We start from the raw sequence: 14,529 nt of genomic DNA on the forward strand, positions 1-14,529 counted from the left end.
TTTTCATTGTTTCAGTTTTAAGGAAGTTGTCGGATTGATATATGTTAACGGCACAAATATCAAAAGGGTTAATATAGGATTACTTTGATCGATATGGTTTAGGGATAAAAGTAGATGATTCAAAACACTTTAGTGGTTAGTGGTTATTCTGGCTGAGCCACCTGTGCTGAAGCACGGACATTCTGAAAACCTGACCTGTTGGTGGCCCTTGAAACTGGATTTGGCCACCCCTGTCTTGTTTAGCTCCAGCAATCAGAAGTAAAAGATTGAAATGAGCTGACGAAACTTCCGTCTATTAACATTTCTAGGATTATTTTTCACATATGTATTCCCATGTCTCGGACGGCTGTGCACCCCCTGCCTTTCCCCATTATCTTTTGGCATACACTGCTTCCGCTGCAGCCAGGGATTCTGGGTAATGACATGCAAATGAGCATAGAAACATGAAAATTGTTGGCAGATGTGAACCGCTGGGCTCGCCTGCAGTGCATACCCAGTCTTTGTGAGGCTGTTAATGACAATTACTAAAGTGATCGATTATCAGATTATTGATTCGGACACCGGATTCCTGGGGAAGGATGGAGAGAAACTGCATGAAAAATAGGTGCGCGAGCTAAGCGAATCCTGCTCCAGCTTCCTTGTAAACCGCTTATTTTCCCAGGGTTAATGACTGGGCCACCTATTTCAAAGTGGTTATCTACAGCGTGGGGGTCCCTTACAGAAACTCAGGTGTATTTAGCCTGGCCCAAAAGGTATGGGCATCAAAATAGCCACGCTGGTCAGGTGCCTACAATTTGAGTAGCTATAGTGTTTTAAGGATTAAATGACGGAGTCGTCTATTTCACGTTGGTTGTCCACGGAGGGGGACTCCCTGTGTAATATACTTGCATTTTGCATGGCCCAAAAAAGATTTGGGCACCAACACAGGTGCCAAGCACGGCATTTAATAAGTAGTTTAATAAGATTTTTCAGAGGTTACATCCCCTTCAGATTATATCCGCAGGGGTTAATGCTTCATGCACTCCAGTCATTTTTGCATCAAACCTGACACTGTTACCGATGCAGATCAGTTTACAGAGATTCACGAAGTGGCTTGGGTTTTGATTTAATCACTTATTTTACAAATAAATCCCCATGGGGTAATGTCCTTTATAAAATTCCACGGTGGCCCGAAAAAAGGATTTTTGCATCAAGATAGACATCGAGCCAGGCACAGGTTCCGACGCGTTTCATTTGACAGCGATTAAATAGGAAGGTTTTCTTTTCAAGGAATAAATAACTTTGGGCCACACATTGTAGTTTAGTTTCTGCCCAGAGAAAGGGCTTTTCTCAGTAACACTTGTTTGAGGTTTCCCAGGGCCGAAAATAGTTTTGCCCCCATGTAAACCTGCACATTGCTAACTACCGATGATGATAACCCATCAATGTAATAATCTACCTTGTTCTAACGAAGCGACTGAAAGATTCACCGAAATCCATTTAGGGGCAAATGAAATACAAATGGGTTTTATGTAAGGGACCACCCCCCCTCTGTGGATAATCACTGTGATGTAGGGGGGCCCAGCGTCACGTAATCCTGATAAAATAAAGTCTTCGCAAGATGAAGACGCTGACTTCAGCCCTATCTGAAAACGGTTATCTCAACCACAAAAACCTCTTCCTGTCTTGGTAAAGAGCACAAGCTTCTCGCCCCTCCAGTTAGTCAAGCAAAAAAGGGAAGGGGGCTGAATTCGGATGCCTCCAGATGAATTCGGCTGGAGGCAAAGTTAAAATCGCAACATAACGGCAGCTACAAAACCAGAGAGATCCTCTGGCGCGTTTACCGCCGGTGGTGCTTTATCGAAGAGTGATCTGAGGTCCAGATGAATTTCCTTAAATAGCTTACCCCTGCCTGAGATCAGTGGTGAGTACCCTCCGCCCCCACTCACACTCACACTGATTGAAAGAAACCAGGTGAGTGGTGAGGAAACCCGCGAAGTATACTCTCTGAAATCTACTGCAGACAAGCTATATATATATATATATATATATATATATATATATATATATATATATATATATACACTGAGTTAAGTTATGGTGAGTAAAAAAAGTGACAAAAACCCTCCACAGGAAAGCAAATATAACTATGCTCATCTGCATGTCTTAGGCAGGTCTGCAACCCCGCCTTTCCCCATTATCACCCAGCATACAGCACTTCCACTGCAGCAAGGGATTCTGGGAAATGACATGCAAATGAGCACACAGTGTCACTTTTTGCCTCAATAACCATTTTTAACATGGTTCCCTATAGGCTTAAGCTTGCTGCATGGTCACAGCTTTGAGCACAGCCAGGGTTAAGGTGCATACCCAGAAAACCACCCACAGACAGCTGTTTCGACCTTGATGGGTCTCATCAGTGTGGGGTTGATTTTACTGGGAATGTAACAGAGGCTATGGGATAGGCTAAACCATAATACTGAGTTAAGTTATGGTGAGTAAAAAAAGTGACAAAAACCCTCCACAGGAAAGCAAATATGCAAATATAACTGTATGCTCATCTGCATGTCTTAGGCAGGTCTGCAACCCCGCCTTTCCCCATTATCACCCAGCATACAGCACTTCCACTGCAGCAAGGGATTCTGGGAAATGACATGCAAATGAGCACACAGTGTCACTTTTTGCCTCAATAACTATATATATATATATATATATATATATATATATATATATATATATAATTATTTTATACAACAATACAAATCTCAAAATTGCAACTTCATTTACAATAAACTGGATCCTGCCTGTTAATTAGGGTCTCAGCCTCATTGGTGTTTTTATAAATATTTTCTTAAAGATGTTTTTAAAGGACGGACTGACTATAGTTTGAAAGAGATCATTCAGAATGTTAAATAAATGACCCCAAGTATAGAGACACACGCCCAGGTACATAGTCCTGTATAAACTTAGTCAGATCAGTGAAGAAAAAACAGGCATGATCTGTGCACAGCTATAAATTCAAGCATATGCACTAGTACAGGGGTGCGCAAACTGGGGGACGGCAGATTTATCGGGGGGGGGGGGGGCTGGTGGTTGCAGAGGCCCCGCGCTCTTCCCTCAGGCATTTAATTAAATGCCGGGGGATCGTGTGAGGCCCCTGCAACACTCCACTTAGCGGGATTCAGCCGGCTGTGTGATGCGTTGCCATGGCAATGGCATCGAATGACGCCGCAGGGCCATGTGACATGAAGTCACGCGCGTCAAATGACGCCGTGGGTCACGTGACGTCACATGACCCCGCAGCGTCATTTGACGCTGATACAAGGTAGGAGGGGGGCGCGAGAGCAGGGGAAGGTCAAAAGTTTGTGCTCCCCTTCACTAGTAGACCACAACACACTACAAACTAGTGGGTCCAGACACCTGCAACAAAGAAACATTGCATACGATGGTACAATCCATGCGGGACCCACCCACCGTAGAGGCGGAGGCTACCCCAACATCACTGGGATCAGTGGATCCGCTTCTCCTGCCGGCCATACCCGGGTGCAGGAGCACCTGGGCAGGTACTAAACGTGCACCAACTATACACACATTAGTGGGGCAGCGCTGTCTCACACTTTGGGTGGGTTATCTTGGGGACACTGGGAAGGTTCGGTGTCCAAGAGCACCTCAGCACCTTGGGGACGGTATACCCTACGGGGTGTGGACACGGTAAGGGTTTACGGCCGTGCGAGGCCTGGTGGGTAGCTGTAACCATTATTTATCGCTAATAGTAAACTTGTTCTGCGTGACCCAGTGTGTACTCTTTATTATGTGTCCTGTAACGGGGTTATTCTACATATAGAATCCCGTACAGGTGGAGACGCTACCGAGCACTGATCCAGGTGCGCCCCAGGTTCCCAGCAGCAGAGGCTCAGAACTCTTGTGAGCCACAGGTATTGCACAACACACGCGCTGTAGCTACACATCTCCCAAGGGGGTGGGGGACAGTGTTTTACATAACATAAGTTGAACAAAATTCAGAGACATACCAACCCTAATAAAAAAGCATGAAGGCCAAAAATACACAATAATAAAAAATATACACAAGCACCTAAACACCCCAATTCAATAAATAAAAGCACTAGCCAACCAATCAATTAATTAATTCATATCAAACACTAGCCAACAAAACAATTAATGAATTTAAACCACTATCCAACAAAACAATTAATGAATAAAACCACTAGGCAATACATCAATTAAAACCAGTAGCCAACAAAAGAAATAATTAAATAAAAAAACAATCGGAAAATGAAATTATAAACAATTTAAGCCAAACACTAAACAGAAACATAAAAGAAAATCAATAGAAAAAATGCTTTTGCCCAAAAATGCATTGACTGTCACTGTATTTATCTGTACCCTACAGATTAATACATTATCAGTCAATGGGCAATGAAAAACATAAAAATAAACAAATACAATCCAAAAACCTAAAAAAAAAGACATTTACATACATTCAATATTTTTCTTACCTTTAGAAGCGTTGACCCTCCAAATCTCGGCATTTCTGCAATCTCTCGTACCGCGACGTCAAAGTCAATCCATCGCCATCCACCTTGAAGATCCAGAACAGGTAACAAAATTCTTCTTTCTTTTATCATCTATCACCTTCTTCTATATTCTTCTGTAATTGTTTCTATCTTTTTTTTTTAATCTTCTATCTTCATCTGTCAATCCACAGCCCATTGTAAATTAACAACACAATGTTGTCTCGTTGGCTTCTTGAGGTAAAATGAGCTGTCCAGGCCTTATATAGGGCCTGTGACGTCACATTTTCAGGTCAGATGGTACAGCTCCAATCTGATTGGACGCTGTATCATGTGCCTGCGTCTTTTTTTTTGTTTTGTTGAATGATGTGACATCTCCAAGGGAGGTACGTCACATCCTTAAAACCACATGGCTATATCACATGGTACAGCAACCAATGGGATTGTCTACAATTTCATTGGCTGTAATAGGTACCATCTGACCTGAAAATGTGATGTCACAGGCCCTATATAAGGCCTGGACGCCTCATTTAACTGGAAGAAGATGACGAGACAACATCAGTTGGGACTTACCATGGGATTGGCTTGACAGATGAAGAAAGAAGATGAAAGATTAAAGAAACTAAAGAAATAATGACAGAAGAAGACAGATGTAGGTGATAGAAGATAAAAGAAAGAAGAATTTTGTTACCTGTTCCGGATCTTCAAGGTGGATGGTGTTGGATTGACTTTGATGACGTCGCGTTACGAGAGATTGCAGAATTGCCAGGATTCGGAGGGCCAACACTTCTAAAGGTAAGAAAAATATTGAATGTATGTAATTTTTTTTTTTACAGGTTTTTTGATTGTACAGTATTTGTTTCTTTTAATGTTTTTCATTGCCCATTGACTGATAATGTATTCATCTGTGCCCGTTTATGATACAGATAAATACAGTGACAATGAATTTTTTGGCAAATGCTTTTTTTTATTGATTGTTGTTTTTTCGTTTTCTGTTTATTTTTTGGCTTAAATTGTTTGTAAAATGGATGGCTTGTTTTTATTTCATTTTCCGATTGTTTAGCGTTTTTATTTAATTATTTATTTTGTTGGCTACTGGTTTTAATTGATCTTAGCGGTTAGCCGCTAAGGTAATGAAGTTGTCTGTAAATGCATTTTTTTATTGCGGGGGATTCATGCCGGGGGGCCTCCGGTGCTGATATTAATGTGTATCAGCTCCAGAGACTCCCGGCATCAATCCGATGGAGGAAAAATGCATTTTTCTTTTCTAAGTCCTGTCTTGTCGCTTATCGGCAGCTTCTCACCACCTTCCTGCCAACTTTTCCTGGCGGGAGGATTTTGAGAGGAAATCTCTATTCTAGAGCTGCGATTAGCCTCGATAAACTGATCGGGGATACTAGAATTGCATGAGTTAGAAAACCTGCCGGTAAGTGGCTTCTCAACGCTTTTTCTGCGTTTTTTTTTTCTCTGAATTTTTTTTTTACAAAAATTGCCAACTTATCGGGGCTTACTGAATCGCAGTAGGCTTTTTTGGCAAAAAGGCCTTTATAAGTGGCTTCTCAGCGCTTGGTGCATAGACCCCTATGACACAGATCTGCCTACACGGGGGTGGGGGTGTAACCAGAAAACACCCCCCCCATCCCCACCACCACCGGTTAACAAATGCTGGCTAAAAAAATTCTCTGGCTCCTAAGTATTTCTCCGCCCCCGCATCAAAGTTAAAAATAATTTGCAACGTAGTTATTAAAAATGATGTAATTCACCTCCATTTAACCTATTAACGACACCTCTGCTGCCTTTCAACAGCACATTTAACTGACATAATAATGTGTTTCAGCCATGGGGAGCTCACGGATAAGTCTGCGGCACCCTTAGGTGACCATGGCTGAGAACCACTGCCCCGTACCCCCTGTGCAGGCCGGAGCCTGCGTCACGCCCCGTGCAGGCCGGAGCCTGCGTCACACCCCCTATGCTGGCCGGAGCCTGCGTCACACCCCCTATGCAGGCCGGAGCTTTCGTCACGCCCCCTGTGCTGGCCGGAGCCTGCCTCACACCCCCTGTGCAGGCCGGAGCCTGCCTCACACCCCCTGTGCAGGCCGGAGCCTGCGTCACACCCCCTGTGCAGGCTGGAGCCTGCCTCACACCCCCTGTGCTGGCCGGAGCCTGCGTCACACCCCCTGTGCAGGCCGGAGCCTGCCTCACACCCCCTGTGCTGGCCGGAGCCTGCGTCACACCCCCTGTGCAGGCCGGAGCCTGCGTCACACCCCCTGTGCAGGCCGGAGCCTGCGTCACGCCCCCTGTGCAGGCCGGAGCCTGCCTCACACCCCCTATGCAGGCAGGAGCCTGCCTCACACCCCCTGTGCAGGCCGGAGCCTGCGTCACACCCCCTGTGTAGGCCGGAGCCTGCGTCACACCCCGTGCTGGCCGGAGCCTGCGTCACACCCCCTGTGCTGGCCGGAGCCTGCGTCACACCCCCTCTGCAGGCTCCGGCCTGCGTCACGCCCCCTGTGCAGGCCGGAGCGTGCCTCACACCCCCTGTGCAGGCTCCGGCCTGCGTCACGCCTTGTGCTGTGGGTGAGTCACTGTCATGTGAAGGTTGCTCTTGGCATTGTGAGTGCAGCTCGACTCCAGCTGCCAGAACCGTGTCCTCAGCTGGCACTGGCTGAATGCAAACGTAAACCTCAACCAGGAGGGTGGACGTCTGCTATGAAACCGCACATCTACTTAGCACAGTACTCTGGGCTTGCAATACCACTGTCAATATGTAATAGCTTCTCTCTGATTGGCAGAGTTCATAGTTTAAAGCTGCAGACCAAGCAATATCCTACGTGTTTAAATTTTTTTTTAAAAAAATCAGTTCTGCACTATGAGAAAATACTTGTAGCATTTAAAAAAAAACATTTTTAAAGACATTTTTAAAGTATTTTATATTTAAAGTATAATGTAACAAGCATTTTTTGTGTCTATAGCAACCATTTACAAAGACACATCCCCTTCCTCTTCTGAAACAGGCTCTGGAACACCCCTTTTTGAGCCCTGCCCTCTCTCTAGCAGTGCACCAATTGTATCTAGTGACTGCCTGGTCACATGATCTTCCATTCCATCCCCATCGGGATTGTGGGTACTGCCAGATCGGGATTGTGGGTACTGGCAGAACGGGATTGTGGGTACTGGCAGAACGGGATTGTGGGTACTGGCAGATCGGGATTGTGGGTACTGGCAGAACGGGATTGTGGGTACTGGCAGAACGGGATTGTGGGTACTGGCAGATCGGGATTGTGGGTACTGGCAGAACGGGATTGTGGGTACTGGCAGATCGGGATTGTGGGTACTGGCAGATCGGGATTGTGGGTACTGGCAGAACGGGATTGTGGGTACTGGCAGATCGGGATTGTGGGTACTGGCAGATCGGGATTGTGGGTACTGGCAGATCGGGATTGTGGGTACTGGAAGATCGGGATTGTGGGTACTGGCAGATCGGAATTGTGGGTACTGGCAGAACGGGACTGTGGGTACTGGCAGAACGGGACTGTGGGTACTGGCAGAACGGGATTGTGGGTACTGGCAGAACGGGATTGTGGGTACTGGCAGATCGGGATTGTGGGTACTGGCAGAACGGGATTGTGGGTACTGGCAGAACAGGATTGTGGGTACTGGCAGAACGGGATTGTGGGTACTGGCAGAACGGGATTGTGGGTCCTGGCAGATTGGGATTGTGGGTACTGGCAGAACGGGATTGTGGGTACTGGCAGATCGGGATTGTGGGTACTGGCAGATCGGGATTGTGGGTACTGGCAGGCGGCCATGGCCCCTGAAAACTGCCACTTGACTTTACCAATGGACAAGGCAAAGTGGCACCCGGCACGGGAGATCAAGACGACCCAGGGGTGGAAGTGGGATCATAGGACTAGGTAGTGTTGAGAACTCCATACTTTTTAATTTACCAACCCACGGTACTACATTTTTTATTTGCAAATTGACAGTATGCATGTATATCTTCACTTATACAGCACTTATACTTATACACTTTACTTATACTCAGCGCTTTACAAAAGAGACAATACAATACAGGGAATTATAATAACACAATAAGTGTAGGGAGAGCAGACGTCCCGGTTTTTAGCTGTTTGTCCGGGGTCCCGAATTTTCTGGCCACTGTCCCGGTTTTTCTCTGCGCTGCCTGCTCATGCGCGACCGGCAATTCCCGGCCACTTGTGCTCATGCGTGATAGGCACATGCGCATGCGCCTCCGGCAAGCTCAGAGCTCGCATGCGCATAAAGCGACTGGAAAACGCCGATCACGCATGCGAGGCCGGTAAGCGACTATGCGTGTGCGACTTTTGGCCCGGATTTTGCCGGGACAAAATATGGTCATCCTAAATAAGAGCAACAAACAGTCAGACAATAGGAAAGGAAATCCCTGCCCCGGAGAGCTTACAATCTAAGACAAACTAAGTGGCATCATGGGAGACTTACAGAGACAGCAGGTGAGGGAATAAGTGCAGTAGATGGCAGTGCTTGGCCACAATGGTTGGTAGGAGTGACTGTGGGTGTGGGATAACTCCATATTAACTCCACATAACACATATTTTCAATTTAGCCCAGTATCTGAAGAGGAGATTACACAAGCGCTCCTCAAACTAAAACTAAGCAGCCAATGTGGACCCGACTTACTACAATCTAGGTTCCTACGACTTGGTGCCCCAGCCATTGCCAAACCAATTGCGTCCATAGTCAACTCTATCCTGTCTGCAGGCCATATCCCTAAGACCTGGAAAACTGCCAGAGTTGTCCCAATCTTCAAAAGTGGGGACAAAAACACTGTCTCAAACTACAGGCCAATCTCCCTTCTCCCAATCCTATCCAAAGTCATGGAAAAATGTGTCCACTCCCAATTAAGCGATTTCTATACCAAGACAAATTTCCCTAGCCAATTCCAATCTGGGTTTCGTCCCAAACACTCCACCGTAACTACCCTGCTAAAAGTTTGCAATGAAATCCAGTGCGGAATGGAACGGGGACAACTCACTGGTGCAGTATTCCTAGATTTTGCAAAGGCTTTTGACACAATTGATCATGTTATCCTGCTTAACAAACTCCAGAGCTCTGGAATAGGGAAACATGCTTTAAACTGGTTTCAGTCCTACCTATCAGGAAGATCCCAACATGTGTCCATCTCAGGCTCTAACTCCAACCCCCTGGATATCACCTGTGGTGTCCCGCAAGGCTCTGTTCTGGGGCCCCTACTCTTCTCAGTGTTCATTAATGATCTTCCCACAGCTTGTAAGGAAGCCTCAATACACATGTATGCAGATGACACAATCCTGTATGCACACAGCCATAGCCTCTCTGACCTTCAACACATACTTCAGTCTGACTTTTTGAGACTCGAAAACTGGATTTCCCAAAACAAACTGTTTTGAAACACTGACAAGACGGTAACAATGGTATTTGGGACCAAGACTAAATTTGTAAAGCTTCCAGTGACTGAGCTCCTGATTAGAACCAACGCTAAAACCACCCTAACACCTGTCACTAGTTTTAAATACCTGGGCTTATGGTTTGACTCCCACTTAACATTCGGGATGCACATTGATACCCTGACAACCAAGACCTATGCCAAACTAGGGGTACTTTACAGGAACAAATCCTCCCTAAGTCTCCTGGTCAGAAAGCGTATTGCACAGCAGATGCTAATGCCAATTATTGACTATGGAGACATAGTATATGGCTCGGCTCCTCAAACCCACCTTAGCAAACTTGACACCCTCTACAATTCAATTTGTCGTTTTGTTCTCCAATGCAACTACAACACACATCACTGCGAAATGCTCAAAGAACTAGATTGGTCATCACTAGAGTCTAGGCGCAAAGTTCACCTTTCCTGTCTCACCCTCAAATACTTTCTGGGCAAGCTACCCAGCTACCTGAACAAGCTCCTCACCCCTACCACATGCAGTACCTATCACCTGAGATCAGACTCCAAAAGACTATTCATGGTCCCAAGACTCAACAAAGTATCCGGACGTTCCTCCTTCTCCTTCCGTGCACCCCAAAACTGGAACAACCTACCAGAGACTCTCATATCCACCACCAGCTTAAGTTCTTTCAAATCTAAGGCTGTCTCACACTTTAATCTGGTCTGTAACTATTTCATACGCTCATAATATATATTTTCTTTAACTGTGCATGCAATGTCTTGTATATAATGTATACCTTGTTCATTTATGTAACTGTATTTGTAACCATGTATTATTTTGTTTTACTCTGTGCCCAGGACATACTTGAAAACGAGAGGTAACTCTCAATGTATTACTTCCTGGTAAAATATTTTATAAATAAATAAATAAATAAGTAACATGACTTGAGATGGGGCTACATTGTGAAACTTTCTTTTTAGAAGGAAAGGATTTATTTTGAATAAGAATTTCTCCCTGTTTGTTTTTAAATGTTTAAAAGCCTGTATAAAAGTTCATCCATAGAGCGTTGTCTCCATGTTTACACTGTGTAGCATTTCTTCAGTCCGGCACAGTGACAGCTGGACATACCTGAGTGACACGTAGTGCTCTCCTGGGACTTTGCAAGACACGTGAAACATTTTGACCTGGTGTTCTCATGGTAGCAGAAGCATGGATTGGAATTTAAGCCATTGAAATGTCCCTCCTTCAAATCCAAGGGAACTCTGTGAGCCATGTACTGGAAGCTAATACAGAGACTCTTGACCCATAAAAACTCAAGGCAGAAGAAAATGCCAGGCACGTACCAGCCAGAGGCGTAACTACAGAGTTTGGGCCCACCTGCAAAAATGTTTAAAGGGCCCGAAAAATTAATCTGGAGTTTCCTGCTGCTTGTTTCGAGCTCCCAACTCTTTCTCTTATCCCCCCCCCAATCACACACTCCCTTGCTCTTTCCCTTCCCGCATGTATTTCGGTCCCACCACTTATTGTCCCCCACTCTTCCCCCTATGTCTCATTCTCCGCCCCCCCCACCTCTCTCTATTTCCCCCCTCTATCTCTCACTCACCCTCAATCCCCCCCTCCTCATCCTCAATCCCCCAATCCCCTCACACACTCAATCCCCCAATACACACACACTCAATCCCCCAATACACACACACTCTCTCTCCACACACTCAATCCCCCAATACACACACTCTCTCTCTCCACACACTCAATCCCCCAATACACACACTCTCTCTCTCCACACACTCAATCCCCCAATACACACACTCTCTCTCTCCACACACTCAATCCCCCAATACACACACTCTCTCTCTCCACACACTCAATCCCCCAATACACACACTCTCTCTCTCCACACACTCAATCCCCCAATACACACACTCTCTCTCTCCACACACTCAATCCCCCAATACACACACTCTCTCTCTCCACACACTCAATCCCCCAATACACACACTCTCTCTCTCCACACACTCAATCCCCCAATACACACTCTCTCTCTCCACACACTCAATCCCCCAATACACACACTCTCTCTCTCTCCACACACTCAATCCCCCAATACACACACTCTCTCTCTCCACACACTCAATCTCCCAATACACACACTCTCTCTCTCCACACACTCAATCCCCCAATACACACACTCTCTCTCTCCACACACTCAATCCCCCAATACACACACTCTCTCTCTCCACACACTCAATCCCCCAATACACACACTCTCTCTCTCCACACACTCAATCCCCCAATACACACACTCTCTCTCTCTCTCTCTCTCTCTCCACACACTCAATCCCCCAATACACACACTCTATCTCTCCACACACTCAATCCCCCAATACACACTCTCTCTCTCCACACACTCAATCCCCCAATACACACACTCTCTCTCTCCACACACTCAATCCCCCAATACACACACTCTCTCTCTCCACACACTCAATCTCCCAATACACACACTCTCTCTCTCCACACACTCAATCCCCCAATACACACTCTCTCTCTCCACACACTCAATCCCCCAATACACACACTCTCTCTCTCCACACACTCAATCCCCCAATACACACACTCTCTCTCTCCACACACTCAATCCCCCAATACACACACTCTCTCTCTCCACACACTCAATCCCCCAATACACACACTCTCTCCACACACTCAATCCCCCAATACACACACTCTCTCTCTCCACACACTCAATCCCCCAATACACACACTCTCTCTCCACACACTCAATCCCCCAATACACACACTCTCTCTCTCTCCACACACTCAATCCCCCAATACACACTCTCTCTCTCCACACACTCAATCCCCCAATACACACACTCTCTCTCCACACACTCAATCCCCCAATACACACACTCTCTCTCTCTCCACACACTCAATCCCCCAATACACACACTCTCTCTCTCCACACACTCAATCCCCCAATACACACACAGACACACACACGAGAATGTAAATCATACACAGGACTAGAATCAATTAAAAAAAAGAAAACACACTGGTGACTGATAAATCAATAATTTAGAGGCACAAGGAACAATTCTTGAGAAGAGATCTGACTGAAGGTAATAGATGTACCTGTATGAGAAATGTGCATACATATGTGTATATACACGTCTCAGCCATAAATTAAACTATAATTATAGGTATAAAAACATGATATATAAGTTGACGTAATGGTCCAAGACAAGAGGATAATCATCTGGTATGATCAGTGAAATAGCAAGTATGCTCAATCACTAAAACAATCAGTGAAAGGATAATTAGAAGCAACTAGTTTAATCTTGAAGCGGGGTTAAATTGGGACAGGGTTCATGTAAGCCTAAGGTAAAAATACAAATATATATATCTATATTCCTATATATATCTATATATAACTATATACATATCTATATGACTGCCCCTCACCTCTGGAATGCCCTTCCCCTCAGTACCCGACTAGCACCCTCTCTATCCACCTTTAAGACCCACCTAAAGACACACTTGCTTAAAGAAGCATATGAATAGCACTGTGGCTATTCTGAACACATGGCACATAAAGCTTGGCCCCCTGCAGATGCACTTACCAGAACTCCCTCCTACTGTCTCTGTACGTTCTCCCTACCTACCAATTAGACTGTAAGCTCCTCGGAGCAGGGACTCCTCTTCCTTAATGTCTAAAGCACTTATTCCCATGATCTGTTATTTATATTATCTGTTATTTATTGGATTACCACATGTATTACTGCTGTGAAGCGCTATGTACATTAATGGCGCTATATAAATAAAGACATACAATACAATACAATATGAATTGTGAGCACATTCACATGTCTTAGGCAGGTCTGCAACCCTGCTTTTCACCATTATCGCCCAGCATACAGTGATTTAGCCTTCCTAAAGGCAAAGTTGGGACCTTTCTCAACTATGGATTTAATATCACTGTCAAGTCTTCATACTTTCCAATGTTTTAAAAAAAAATGGAACGAATTGGACTTGCGTGTCTGCTGTGTTTGGTGATAAAGGCGACTGCCTGATCTCGAGTCTCTCGTTTGTTTGCTGTTAGAGCTATTCGTTTTTAATAATAAAGCTCGTCGGTCCATAGATTTGGCGTAGGACTTTGCATTAGCGATGTCTGTATGTGTATAACCTCTTGGCAAAAATCTTTGGGACAAATCAACCGATTGTTTCTCAAAAGATTCTTCACTAGGGCACAATCTTCGCAAACGGTGAAACTGACCCTTTGGAATCCCTCTTCTCAGGGCCGGCGGATGGTTACTGTCTGCTAGCAAAAATGTATTCCTGGCACTTTCCTTCCTATAGATGTCTGTCTGTATTTTAGTATCGACATCAATATAGAGGACTATATCAAGAAAATGTATACTATTAATATTTTGTTGATAAGCGAATATGAGATTACGCATATTAGTATTTTAGGTGTCTATAAATGAAATAAGTGTGATTAAATCCCCATCCCAAATAAAAATCAAATCATCAATATAGCGTCTATAAAAAATAATCTGATCACTAAAAAAATTGGAGTCTGAAAAAAATAAATAAAA

The sequence above is a fragment of the Ascaphus truei genome, chromosome 3, assembly GCF_040206685.1.
Source record: "Ascaphus truei isolate aAscTru1 chromosome 3, aAscTru1.hap1, whole genome shotgun sequence".
NCBI classification, from domain to species: domain Eukaryota; kingdom Metazoa; phylum Chordata; class Amphibia; order Anura; family Ascaphidae; genus Ascaphus; species Ascaphus truei.